This window comes from Typopeltis vanoorti, chromosome 16 (assembly GCF_054136105.1).
Source record: "Typopeltis vanoorti isolate ZY-2024b chromosome 16, IOZ_Tvanoo_1.0, whole genome shotgun sequence".
In the NCBI taxonomy this organism is placed as follows: domain Eukaryota; kingdom Metazoa; phylum Arthropoda; class Arachnida; order Uropygi; family Thelyphonidae; genus Typopeltis; species Typopeltis vanoorti.
This window is the reverse complement of record NC_143564.1, coordinates 51,135,513-51,150,471: the sequence shown is the minus strand read 5'-3', so window position 1 is coordinate 51,150,471 and position 14,959 is coordinate 51,135,513. Positions and strand designations below refer to the sequence as shown.

The 14,959-nt window shown below is 36.7% G+C and overlaps 1 pseudogene; it reads right to left on the bottom strand.

Annotated features, from left to right (window-relative positions):
* Positions 1 to 10,054: 10,054 nt before the first annotated feature.
* On the bottom strand, positions 10,055 to 14,714 carry LOC150098016 (uncharacterized; annotated as a pseudogene).
* Between the last annotated feature and the right edge of the window lie 245 nt (positions 14,715 to 14,959).

Sequence of the window (14,959 nt, the reverse complement as noted above, 5' to 3'; positions counted from 1 at the left end):
AACTTAAATGAACAAAGATGTGTTTTTGTTGTTGTGTTTTTCCACAGTGAATTTTTACTCAGTTATTCTGATTAGATCTTGATATTTAAATCCACAACTTTATATCTTAATGCAATTCTGTTTAATTATTTTAAAAAATCACAACTGTGAATTAATGCCAGGACAGGAAAAAAAAAAAAAGTGTTGAAAACGAAAATCCATGTATTGATTATTTTAGAAATTGTCTAATGCTATCTATTGACATTATTTGAGTTATCTGAAAACAAATCGTTCACATAATCGAAAATCCGAACTGTTAGAATTTGGTTATTTTACAGAGGGAGAAAGAGAGAAGCATCTAATTAAACCAACAAAACGTGACTTTAACACTTCTTTAAAGTTTGGCATAGAGAAAATGTTAGTACTCTACAGATAACACATATACAAAATTTTACCTTTCCCTACACAAAGTAAGATAAAAACACACCAACAGTATATCCAACAGCATGTGAAAACATGTCGTTGAGTCATCTGCGCAAAGGTTCATTTTTGAAGGAACGGTCAGGGTAGGGGATGGTAAGTGTAAACAGTACTATAAGGAAATACCAGAGAGTCGAGTGAGTTTGGACTTAAGGTAATCGTTCATCCACTGCAGCTGCTGTTTTGTGATTTGTGTTTGGTAATGCAAAAATAATGGGTGAGCCACAAATTCATTGAAAGTTTCTTTGTGAAAAGTTCTAATTGTTTAGAATTTTGTAAACGAAAGTTACCATAAAGTATACGATCAGAGCTAATAATCAGTGAAATAATAATAATAAATAACTATTTATTTGTGGTGCCATATGAAGTAATCGAAGAAGAAGAATGAAGGAAAACGATTATGAAAAATCGACAGTGGGTGAAAAATACGAATTTTCACTTATCATTGGGATAATTGATGTACAATTTTTGTTGAATAGCAGTTCAAATTTATTTCCTAAAGAAATTTGTATTTCTGATGGTTTTAGTGTAAGATATGCAGTGACAAAATCACCTTGTAGTTGGAAAGAATTACCTGAAAGAGTTAAAAAACAGAATTCTTGGTTAATAAAATATAACCATCAGCTGAAGTGGGAAATTGGTTCACTAGCTTTGGACAAACTAAGAGATTGGATGATAGAATCAACATGCAAATATCATATATTACTTGCCAAAGGAAGAGAAAAATCAAAAACATTAACGAAGTTAATAGGGAGGCCTGTTCTTGATTTAAATGAAATTGGATGCCCAAAACGTGAAAACATAATGTGTACTTTTAAATGCTTTTGGAAACATAACGAAAGATTCTGTGCTTTTAATAATTCTCTGAAGTATACGTATTGGATTCGAAAATATAAATATGCAACCCTTAATTTTACTACTACAGTAATAAATTCCCAACAAACAACCACCAAATGAAAATTAACTTTCAGATGAGAATCACATTGTCAAAACCATACGATGGTAATTCCACAACCATGGAAGAACCTTTGATGTATTTTTCAATTTATTTATTTTCTGTATTGTTAGATTCAGTAAATACAATTTGTAAATAATATTTCGTTCAATAAAATGTGTAAATTAAATGAACAAATTGGGTGTCGTAGATGTGTTATACAAATTTAAGAAAGAAGATAACATTTTTTTTTTTTTTTTTTTTTTTTTTCCTTGTGAAATTTCATGCCACAAAGTAACCAGAGAATTTTTTGTTTTTTTGATTCATTGAAGTAAAAGATGAGAATCACATTGTCAAAACCATACGATGGTAATTCCACAACCATGGAAGAACCTTTGATGTATTTTCAATTTATTTATTTTCTGTATTGTTAGATTCAGTAAATACAATTTGTAAATAATATTTCATTCAATAAAATGTGTAAATTAAATGAACAAATTGGGTGTCGTAGATGTGTTATACAAATTTAAGAAAGAAGATAACATTTTTTTTTCCTTGTGAAATTTCATGCCACAAAGTAACCAGAGAATTTTTTTTTTTTTTTGATTCATTGAAGTAAAAGTCTTATTTGTTCGTTATCTAGAAACAAACTTAATGAATGAAAACTAACAGTGTGGGAAAAAATCAGAACCAATGGAAAACCAATAATCACAACATGTGACAATGAATAATTTAGTTCTCATAGATCAGACAAGGTCAAATTACGAACCTTTGCTACCCATCAGTAGAGTAACACCTCGAAAACTCTTAGTCACAACATTAAGCTTGAGTGCAATATGTGTAGGATAGGAAGGGATGCGAACAAGTTGGGTCTCAAAGATCACATGAGGTCATTTACAAATCTTTGCTACCTAACACTATTGTAAACATTACTCACATGAAAGCTTGACTAATACACTACACTGGAAATATTTTACCTTTGAAGTAAGCACTATATACGGCTATGAAAAGAACGATGACTGGCTGACCGGAAATGAGTCACTCAGTTATCTACAAACTAGCTTAATGAAAATTAACAGTGTGGGAAAGTAATATTTATTTATTTATTTATTGAACTTTAAGATCTTACTTTTAGACAAATCAAAATATCCGGATGAATTATGAATAAAATATGAACTTGATACTGTAAAAGACTTAATGAGAAATATTCAGTGTTGGAAAATAAATTCACAATTTACGGTTGTGACTCATGTCATCCCCTTTGAAGAAAGGCGCTCGCTGGGGGATATGGCAATAATGAAACATCACCATCTATGCTCCGTAATCTAAAGGACGAAGTAACTAGTTCAGGTTACAGTATTTACAGAAATTTCATTCTTTGTGGTTTTTGTGTTTGTGTTGTGTTGTGGATATAAAATTGAACTATTTTGGAATAATCGAATTTCGAAGAGTCATCTGGAAAGCTGTAAGTACTTTTTTAACTTAAACATAACTGATCGCATGTTGTTTGGTAAGCGTAATTCTAATACTGAATAGTTTTTTTTTTTCCCCATAAGAATAATCATAGGGTATATATTAGAGTATCAACATGGACACATTAGCAATTTTTATGTCTAGTGTGTGTGTGTGTGTGTGTTTAAGGACAGGTAGTTTAAGTATATAATTAATTATTCAGAAAAGCTCGAAACACGAGAGCCATCACGACTTACTCTAAGAATTCCCAACCTTTAACAGGAAACAAATACCCCAAATATATTGGAAAATTAGTACAACCATCTATATAAAATAAAAAAAAAAATAAAAATAAAATAAAAAAACCGTATGTTTGAGTGACACCAATATATAATTAATTATTCATAAAAATCTAATCACACCCGCCATCACGACATACTCTAAGAATTTCCACAGACGACAATGACAGATGTGTGTCACATATAACTTAAACATAACAACTGCTCGTATGTTTTTGGTAAGCGTATTTCTAATACTGAATAGTTTTTTTTTTTTTTTTTCATAAGAATAATCATAGGGTATATATTAGAGTATCAACATGGATACATTAGCGATTTTTTATATCTAATATGTATATATGTGTGTGTGTGTGTATGTGTGTTTAAGGACAGGTTTTTTAAGTATATAATTAATTATTCAGAAAAACTCGAAACACGAGAGCCATCACGACTTTCTCTAAGAATTCCCACACTTTAACAGGAAAGAAATGCCCAAAATGTATTGGAAAATTAGTACAACCATCTATAGAAGAAAAAAAAAACTGTATGTTTGAGTGACATAGAATATAGTTAAATTAAATTATCATTCCAAACTCAATAACAACAAACATTCGCGTCACGATTCCTTATCTTATCTTGATCTTGATCTTGTCAGAAGTGTCCACCAATGACAACACGATTACTTATACACACATATATTTCCCTTTCCATTCAAAACAATAATGTCACTTATTTACAACTAACAAATGACGTCACTTATCTACATCTGAAAATAACACACACCCACGACACGATTCCTTATCTTATCTTGATCTTGATCTTGTCAGAAGTGTCCCACCAATCACGACACGAGTTCTTATCCACTAATATCATCCTTTCCATTCAAAACAACAACGTCACTTATTTACAAATAACAAATGACGACATTTATTTACAAATAAAAAATGACGTCACTTATCTACATCTGAAAACAACACACACCCACCTCACCATTCCTTATCTTATCTTGATCTTCATCTTGTCAGAACTGCACCACCAATCACAACACGAATCCTTATCTCTACCATCACCCATAATCCCATACGCGAACCAAAACACAACAACAGAAGCCAGTGACACACTTGCCCACACGGAAATTCCAAACATTACACACCCATGAAGCCATGCACACAATGACGTCATCAACCATTCACGTCACGATTCCTTATCTTATCTTGATCTTGATCTTGTCAGAAGTGACCCCCCTACTACTCACTCAGAAGAAAGGCTTCCGCCGGTCAATGCCATCGCTGCAAAACGTTGGGCATGCACAAATGTTATATAAAGCAGATTACAAGTGCGTAAAGTGTGGTGACAGCCATCCCTCCCACACTTGCACAAAATCACGATCTACACCTGCTAAATGTGCGAATTGTGGAGGCCTACATCCAGCCAATTATAACGGCTGCTCAATTCACCCATCTAACCAACAGAAGACAAGAGCGGCGCTTTCCCCGCCCACTCCGATTCAAGCCATGAAACCTACGCCGAATATCACAGTGCGGGGTGTTACATCCGATAAAACATACGCTTCTACGGTCTCTCCGGGAATTTTACCCGGAGCCTCGACAGCTTACAACCAAAACTCTGCACTGATTCTTGCTGCCTCACTAGGGGAGATGCTAACGGCCTTTAACAAAATGAATCCCATCCAAGCCGACACTAAGAAATTCCTGAGGAATACCCAAGTCATCTTCTCCATGATCAACAAATGACATGCTCTCCTGCATCTCGATGCTGATATCCCAGATATTTCCACGATGCTCGGTAACACTGCCACAACTTATTCACCTAAGAATAAGTTTTTCATCCCAAGCAACTCATTCAGGAGTTTTTCTAAGCGCCCGAAAGCTGCTTTGCCTTTTGGCTCAGGCGCTTCCGCACTGCCCTAAATAGGGTGAGCCAACTGCTCGTTAATCTTTAATACAGATCTATTTCCTAGCGATGAAGGGATCAGAATCCATGAGATTGAAGTCCATCAAGCCACAGAAGTTATCAGTTATCAGCTTCCAGTAGCGATGCATAATCTCCATACCCATCAAGGACGAACAAACTGCTCATATAATTCTGTCCTCACTGTAGCCGTAACAGACAGCGGGGAATATGAAAAGCATCTTGCTTCACCCCTAAAGACATTAATGTCAATTGTCAATCAGTCATGCTAAACGTTTATGGTGAAATTAGTGTTTGCACAACTCACTCGTATTATCAAACAATAAAAAACATAATAGAGGTGTGCATTAGTCAATAACCATACTCTGTGGTTGAGAAACATTATGGCCCAAATCAGCACTGTGTTACGTTAGTATTACACACATTCTCGAAAAAAAAGTTGTAGAGGACAAATTACTTTTGGTGATTCATATTATAATCGAAAAACACGATTTCCAATGCGGGTGGGGGGGAGAGAATCCGCATATTATCTTATATTATAATGTGGTGTAGGGTTTCATTGATCAGTTCAGCGGCTATTTCGAGTATATATAGACTTATAGTAGCTGGACAAAAACGATTTAAATTAATGTAATATAAAAATTTGAAGTCGATTCTAAAGAGATTAAATGAATACATTATATAAAATAAATGCCCATGTTATTTTATACCTCAAACTAAATGGGTCGAAGATTCGAATCCCTCCTTAGGCATGAATATAAGTGATTATCTTTAGGTGGTAGATGAATTTCATCATCCGCAGAGATTATAAATTTTATATATTTATAATAATTTATATATTATAAATATTATATAGTTCATATAATGGCAAACAGATGGTGCCAACATTTGTTTACATTTTTCCCCGTTTGCTCAAAATGTACCACTAATTTTCTTGAGATGTTCTTTCCACCTGGAAAGAAGCGATAAATGAAAAACTCCTTGAACAAGAAGAACAGGGAGCAGAAGAGAAAAAGTCGAATTTTCGCCGAATTGAGAAAGAGAAAGGCCACCGAACAAATTTTCCGAAATTCATCTGCAATTCTGCATTTGAAATTATTTCCAACGATTTCATCAAAGACTTTGAAAGAACTCGTTTCAAAGAGGATTACGTCAACAAAATATTCTTAACAGTGTTTGGGGAGGAGGGAAAGAATAAGTTATTTCTTGCAGCAACGTGAAATACAAATTTGGGAAAGATCAATAACAGAAAATTGTGTGATTCTATCATTCAAAAATTAATTGTGATTCAAAATCACCTTAGATTCAGAATTGAAGGGCACCAGACGAAATTTGAATCTGGCGACAGATATGTAATACATCTCGGAAGCCAATTGTTGGATATAACATTGAATTGTAGTGTCATTCTCCTTACATCTACATTCCTACTTCTTCCTGCGATTTTTTCTGATCATACACAGTGCATGATCACAACATTCTATTCCATAAGAAGGAAAAAAGTTTTATTTTTATTTTTTTTTTCAGAAGGTTCAGAAAATCGGTGAGTTCTAACCACTATTTTCGTTGGCATACTCTTCTCATAGACATTTAAAATATCCTGGCTAAGCAGATATAAATAACGGTCAGTTTCATTCTCTCATTATTGCAAAATAAGTTCTATTTGTTACCTAAAAATTTATCATGGATCACATTTGTGGGAGTTGAAGATTTTTCTTTTGTCTTTTTTTTTCTTTTTTTTTCTCACTTGAATTATCAATGCCCGTGTGATATTGCTGTTGCAAACTATCACTAAATTTTTTAAATAATTGCTAACATAAATAAATATTGCTAGGTCTTCTATAAACACTCTCCCTCTCTTATAAAAATATAAAAATTATATATCCCTGGTCAAATCTCATAAAATGTTGACCACGGAGTCAAATAAAAATACAACAAGAAATGCGTCACCATTTCGTAGTATCCTGCAACAATAGATCATTACTTCAGCATACTTAAACCGTTGCTCATAAGTGATTGTTATTAACTGGCTAGGCTAACAATATCAAAAAGATTAATAACTATCTATACATAGTTGAGACTTTTTTAGATGTAAAGGTGTCTCCATTAAGCAAAGGCATTTATTTGATAAAAACTGGAATGTTTCTGACATCTTAAGTAGCGTTTCTTAATTCTTCAAGTTCAGAGCTTCGAATTATCCACATTACCAACAGAATGGGTATGTATGCTATTTCAATTCATTCTCCCTAAATGCGTAATATCTAAACACGGCTTCCAAATTTAAATTTTTAAATTTGGAAATGTATAGATCGAATGTAATCATTAGATGGAAGAATAATCCATATTTGTTAAACGTTTTCCCTAATAACTGAACTTTATTCGTTTTCATGGCATACTCTATAACATTAGCTAAAATTCTGAGGAAATATAACATCAAGACGTTCTTCACACCCCTTCCTAAACTCCATTCAATATCTTAATTAGTCCTTAAACTAAACACGATAATCTCAAAATATCCTGGTGTCTATGAAATTCTTTACGACTGCAGTAAACCGTACTTCGGACAGACGGAGAAATCAGTAGACGTACGTTTAGAAGAGCATTAACGAGACATCAACTACAGCAGAACTCGTGTCAGTGCCTTGTCTAGCCATGTTTTATTCTCATCTAATTCGAATGAAGAAAACCTTCAACATCGGGTACTCTGGGATAGAACTAACAATATTCACCGCTGTGGTGATGAGATATAGAGAAGAATTATAGAATCTAAAGAAATAATACTCAACCCTCATCCATATTAATAACAATCTGAGTTACAGCCTACCGGAATTTCACAGCCCTACTATTCAATATTGACGTTCTCGAGATCTCGTACGCACGCTTTTGCTCAATGATACAACCAGAGTTTGTAATTCTTTTTGAAACTATAGTAGTAATCTCTACAGTTTGTTTGATTGTCTTTTAGTTTTGTTTTTATAATGCCAGTTCCTTTCCAGTTTTGATAGTATTTATTGGTTGTGCACCTGAAGAAGTCTAGCATTAGACGAAACTAGTCGTGCAAATAATTTTTATTTTACCTCTGTTCATGTCATTCAATATTATAGAATATATGAGTGGGAATATATTGTAATCTTCCAGTATGCTTTATTTATTTTTATATTTTTTTCCTTGGCAAGATTCATAACATCAGTCAGTATCACATGGTGGATATGACAGCATATGTTGAAGCTTTATTCAAAATACAGAAAATTCCGACTGATTTTCTAATCTCTTACAAAAATAATACTGAACATACTGTACGTATGAATTATTTAGAAGGCCATAATTAATATTATAATCTCTATACAAAATACCTTAGGTCTGTCTGAAAGAAAACGAGAAAGGAAAGAAAGTCACTGTACTCGTCGAATAACATCCCTACTTTCACACACCTTTATAAGCAGAAACTGGAAAAAGCTAAGTACAATAAGAAAGATTTTGCAAGATATTTCATATGTTATTTTGCCTTTTATTTTACTTTAGCTATAAATGAAATATTGTGTGTGTGTGTGTGTGTGTGTGTGTGTGTGTGTGTGTGTGTGTGTGTGTGTGTGTGTGTGTGTGTGTGTGTGTGTGTGTGTGTGTGTGTGTGTGTGTGTGTGTGTGTGTGTGTGTGTGTGTGTGTGTGTGTTTAGAATGATGTTTAGATCCAGCTTCAGTTACGCGTGTTGCATCTCAGAAGAGCATTCTGTTTCCACATAGTTCAATATCTGCCTCAGCTTAACTGTTCGATTAAATGACTCGTGACCCAATGAAAATTATTCTACTCCTGCAGAAAGACACAAGAAAAGTTAAGTTAGAAAATTAATCTGATTCGTCATCAGACAGAGGTTGAACTGCATTCACCGTGCATAAGTTATTTAAATATATCATTACAGTTAACAGAGTAAGTATACTTTTATTAGATTTAAAATGATAAATATCAGAAAACTTCTAACACACACACACACGTACATTCTAAAGGAATTTATTTTATACAGTCAAAGCAATTGGTAGCTACCTAAGATAAATATTGTGCTATTCAAATTGCTTTATAAAAACGGTAATATAAGAAAGTATTTCACTTTTATATAAAACATACAAATATATGAAGGGGAAATTTTCCTGTTTAACACATAAATCCCGTGACAAACAGAACTCAAATACCTTGGTGTACTACTGGACAGAAGATTAACTTTCAGCTGCCATATCAAGGCTCTCTGTGTAAAGGCATCAAAAGCCATTGCTCAACTCCATCCTCTAATCTACAGGAACAGTAAACTAAACACCAGAATCAAACTGCTTATCTACACACTGATGGTTCGTCCTATACTCACTTACGCCTCTTCGGCTTTCAGCCATATCGCTGATACTAATATTCTCAAATTAGAACAAGTGCAAAATAAATGTCTACGAATGATCCTAAACGCTCCATGGTTCGTAAGAAATGCGAAACTCCATCGGGACACAGATGTCCCCTATATTTACACTTTCCTGCAAATTATAGCAACAAAGTTCTTTTCAAAAGCATCTGAACACCCCAACAAATTGGTTTAACTAGCTGCAAATTACGAAGCAACGAATTACTTCACACATAAAAGACCAAAAGCCATTTTAACCTCCAAGCCCGCTCTGGGAAAGCAATCAGCTCATAAATTTTTCCACTGACTGTTTCCCTATCAGATAGCGGGGAGTATGAAAAAGCATTTTGCTTCACGCTTTATGTCAGAAATGTTAATCGTTGAAATATAATTATAAATATATTACTGAAATATAGTTAAGCTAAAACTATTTCAATAGCTATCTGTGACGATAAAATACATTTCTAGGACTCGAAAAACTGAGAGAATGAATTTGAAATGCGACGACTGTTGCGTTAATAAAAAAGGAATTGTATGATTGCCTGTTTTGGAATGATACAAAATGATAATCCCACTGGTCACAGTTTGCTGGACCTTAAAAGGACCTTTTTTTTTTAAATCTTCTATTTTAAAATATTCTCAAAATTTAAAATATGAGAATATTTTAAAATTTTCAAACCCCAGCCAAACCCATACAAAGTCTTTCTGTGTCGTAAGGGCAAGTACTATATCTGAAGTGGTGACAGTGTGCCTTTTGGCATGCTCACTATAAGTAATAGCATCTACAACAGCAACAACAACAACAACAACAACGTTACTGGCTTGCTGGATGAAGCATAAAATGCTTTTTGTTTTCCCCTTTATCTGTGTCGAGAAGCTTGATGAGGGGGGGGGTGAGCCTTTTTGCTCGCACTTTGTGAACTATGCAGTTAGCTCTGTTCTGCTCAGAGCAGGATTGCCTTGGGTCTTTTATGTTTGTGATAGTCATGTTCACTATAACTGGAAGCTTGTCTGATTAGTGGGTTGGGATGAGAGTGTGCCTTGCTGAAGAACTTTTCCGGATGGTCATGAAGGAGAGAATGGATGTCTGGGGTTTCGGTTTCTCTGTGGATCTGCGTGTTTCAGGATGTTAGATTTGGATGTGTGACTCCATGCTGGGGATGTAAATGTGATTACTGGTCGTATTACCATCTCATATAGTAACAGCTTGTTGCGTGTATCCAATTTGCTGTTGCAGTTGATCAAGGGATGGAGTTGGACTATGGCTCTGGATGTCTTTGTGCCTATGAGCTTCATGTGACTGTTGAAATTCAGCTTTTTGTCCAGCTGTACTCCAAGGTATTTGGTTTCTGTCCGCCATGGGATCTTTTTTTCCGAGGAGTTGGATGTTATCTTGGATGAAGGCTTTGCGTCTGGTGAATAGTATAGCTGAGCTTTTGATGGGGTTTACTTGTATCGTCCAGTCCGAGAACCATTTCTCTAGCTTTGTGATGGTGTCCTGGAGACGACTGATCGCCAGGTGTGGGAGGAGAGATCTTGTCATTATGGCTGTGTCATCTGCATAAAGGGCTGTGATGGTAGTCCTCAGGTTCTGTGGAATGTCGGCCACGTAGACTGTGAAAAGTAAAGGAGCCAACAGGGATCCCTGTGGTACTCCTGCCCTGATTTGGCGCCTAGTTGAGATGGTGCCATTTATTTTTATCCGCACGGATCTGTCAGTGAGGTATGATTTTATTAGACGGGTAAGGTTTGGTGGAATGTTGGCCTATATGAGCTTGTGGAGTAATCCTTGATGCCATACCTTGTCAACGGCCTTCGCAATATCCAGAAAGGCTACAGCTGTGTGAAGGTTCCAGTTGTATCCTTGAGTCATGTGCTCCACTAGCCGGTGTATATGTTGCACTGTGCTGTGTACACGGCGGAAGCCAAATTGTTCGTTTGGAATTATTCCTAATTGGTCTGATTTTTCTTGTAGTCTTGAGAGGATGATTTTTTCAGCAATCTTTCCTAGTTTGGAAAACAGGCTTATAGGACGGTAGCTTTGCGGGAGTTGTGGATTGTTTCCTGGCTTTTTTATTGGTATGATGTCGGCTGTTTTCCATGCGGTGGGGAAGTGTTGTTTCCACAGTATTGTATTGGTTATGTTAACCAGGTGCACAATAGCCTTTTGAGGATGTAGTTTCATGATTCTGTTTGTAAATCCATCTGGACCTGGAGCTTTTTTGTTGTTTAGCTGTTTTATGATGTTGGTTATTTTCATTGGAGCAGTGGGAGAGATGCTGTCAGGTTTGTCTGTGGTCTGTCTTAAGGTACGCTTGACCTGATGGTGGACTTTATATATGTGGGTGATGTTTATGTTGTCATATGATGGGCTGCATTGTTTTTCTAGGTTTTCTGCTATTTCTTCTGCTTTTTCTGTATCAGTGTGCGCAGTTCCATGTGCAGTTTGCATGGGGGTGGAAGGTTGTGTTTGGTGCACAGGATCTTCAGAAATTTCCATATTGTGTGATCTTCTGGGTTAAGTGATGACAGGTTATTGTCCCAATCCTGATTCCTGTGGTTTTGAAGTGCTTTTCTGACTTGGTTGTTCAAGTTGTTCAGTGTTTTCTTGTCCTGTGCGGCTCTTGTGTTGTGATATCTTTTCCCGGCTTTGTTTTTTGTTCTGAGGTCCATGATGTTTTCTGGCAGCCGTCTGGTTGGGTGGTTCGTTGTGGTTTTGGTGACTGCTTCTAGTGCTTTTTTGATTTGGTTTGTTAGATTTCTTACTGCTTCACCTATTTCTTCTTTTTTGTGGATGATGGATACAGGGCCAATGTATTTTGGTAGGATTTTGGCTAGCTTATCCCATGATACGAAGGTGTACTGGAGAAACAATTGGTCTTGTGTGCCAGGTTTGATCAGGATTGGGTTGAGGTCAGATGAAAGTTAATTGGTCGTCTCTAGTTGGTATTGATAACTGATGTTTCTTAGGATAGCTATGTCAAGTACATCTGATCTGCCATGAGGGCTGTAATGAGTGTGCTCAGTGGGTCTTGCTATCACAACTGAGTTAAGTGTTGAATAGTTGTGTAGTATGCGTCCACTTCTGTTGTTAGTAGTGCTGAACCAGACTGTGTGCTTGGCGTTTAAGTCTCCTGCTATGATGGTGGGTCTGTGGTACCAAGGACAGTATCCAGGTCTGCTGTCAGTAAAGGGTTGCTTGGTGAGTTGTAGGCAGCATATATCTTGAGGCTTCCTGCGTTTCTTGTGTGGACTTGTATTCCTGTAATTTCCAGGTTGGTAGTCTGTGGGTTGGATATAGCATTGTGATGGAGGTATACGGTTTGATATAGATGGCAGTGCTTCCCCCCCTCTGGCGCTGAGTCTATCGGTTCGGTACATTGTGTATCCTCTCACTTTTGGGTTGTTAGAGGGTCTCAGGTGGGTCTCCTTGATTAGTATTATGTCAGGGTTGTATCTGAGTGCAAATTCCTGTAGTTCTATTGTTTTGCTGGAGAAGCCGTTGGCATTCCAGGCTGCAATTAGAAGCGAGTTGGGTTTTACTTTTGTTTCATTCATTGTTGAGTGCTGTCATTATGGAATAGGTTCCATGCAGGAATCTCTTTGTGAAGTATGGCGTTGGATTTGTTCTGCTGAATTCCTGCAGCATAGTGGCTAACGAGGCAGTCAGTATTGCTGTAATGTTGGAGCATATTTGATTGCTTTGTATTGTGTCCTTTGGGTGGGCCGTTTCTGCATAGGTCTTGGTGGGAGGTTGAACTTTACCTGACTTTTGTGGATAGGGTTTTGTTTGTTTTGTTTGGAGACTGATCAGCTGAGATGCCTTGAGTGGTGCAGATTGGGCGAGGTTGGACGGGTCTTGTAGTTCCGTGATTTCTGGGATGGTGGTTGCATCCTTTGTAGTTTGCTGGGTGGGGACCTCCACAGTTAGCACATTTGGCTGGTGTCATTCTTGGTTTTGTGCATGTAATGGTTTGATGTTTCTCACAACACTTCAGGCATCTGAACTCAGCTTTGCATAGTTTTTGGGCATGGCCAAACTTTTGGCAACGATGGCATTGTCCTGCTGATGCCCTTTTCCTGAGTGGTTCTGTTGTTATCTTTAGTCCACAGACCGCGATTATGTCGTAAATTCGTCTTTGCATGTTCTGAATCTCAACTAATACTAATGGCATCGGTCGTTTATCGGATCTGAACATCCGGCTGACTTTGATCGATGTTAGGCCTCTGCCGCGATCTCCTCGGAGTACAATATAACCTTGAGATTTCTTTCGCTGCTTAGTGCGAAGGTGTGCTAGATATTGTAGTTTGTTGTTGTCCATCATTTGTGTTATCCCTCTATAGTCTGTGATTGTTGTTGGTTGAATTTGTACTCCTTCATCGGTGTTTCTGGCCCAGGAGTAGTCAATATTATGTTCTCTCAGGTTTCGAGCAATTGTGGTCCATTTTTCTTTTTCACGGAGAATTACCGGGGGGACCTTTTCCTTTTTTTCCAGCACTATTTTTGAGGGTGTTTCGTTTTCCATATGATCATCCTCGGTTCTGCGTCTTTTACTCGTGTGTTCTTCTGTGAGGTCTGTCTGATTGTGGTTCTCAGGTAGAGAGACGGTCATGTTGTTAATCTCTTCAACTTCGTCCTCGATATCTTCGGGATCGTCAGATTGTGTGTACAGGTTTAGGAAACCTGGTATTCTGTTTCAAATTTTTTAAGTGATAATTTAAATAGGTTTAGTGCTTGATCTTTATTTAGATGCTGTAGAAGATCATTAAAGTTATCCATGTCTGTTCTGTTCGTTGATAGGTCTAGTAGGTGGTGATTGGGGAATTGCTTATGAGCACAAGTAGAAATCCCGCAGGTCTAAAGACCTGCCAGCAGAAATTCTGTAGAGGATATCTCAGCTGCAAAGGACTGCCAGCAATATCGATCGAATAGCTAAATGCGCGAAGCAATAGCAATTATATTTCACAAAATGAAGAACGCTTACCTCTATATATCTTTCGGAAATCCAAAAATATCACACTAATCAAAACGCGAGACTGATACGCCAGCCGCCATTTTGTTTCTTGAATGACGCGTTCCAAGAATATGTTTCTGATGAATACCTTCAAAATTTCACGAGTCTGCTCGTAAACCAAACCGGATATACGCTTGACACCTCCCCGAGGAGCAAGACATCGGATAGCGGGCTTAGTCACTCCCATGATATTATCTCCAAGTATTGTACGATGGCGTTTAGCACCTCCCTTGCCGAGACCTTTAGCTCTCTTACCACCACCAGACATTTCAGTTGACTATCAATGCAAAAACAAAACAACGCAGTAAATATTTCGTCACAAGTGATTAAAAAAAAAACCGAATAACGAATAACAACCGGAACCTTTGAACTTAATTGGTTGATGTGCTGAGTCCTTGACTCTTTATCCCTTCATCTGGATTTTAGTTTGTAGGTGATGAGATTATTGTGGGTAATTAACCCGCTCATTGTGAGCATTGAGGCTGTATCAGCTTTCTCTTTCGATGGAGGATT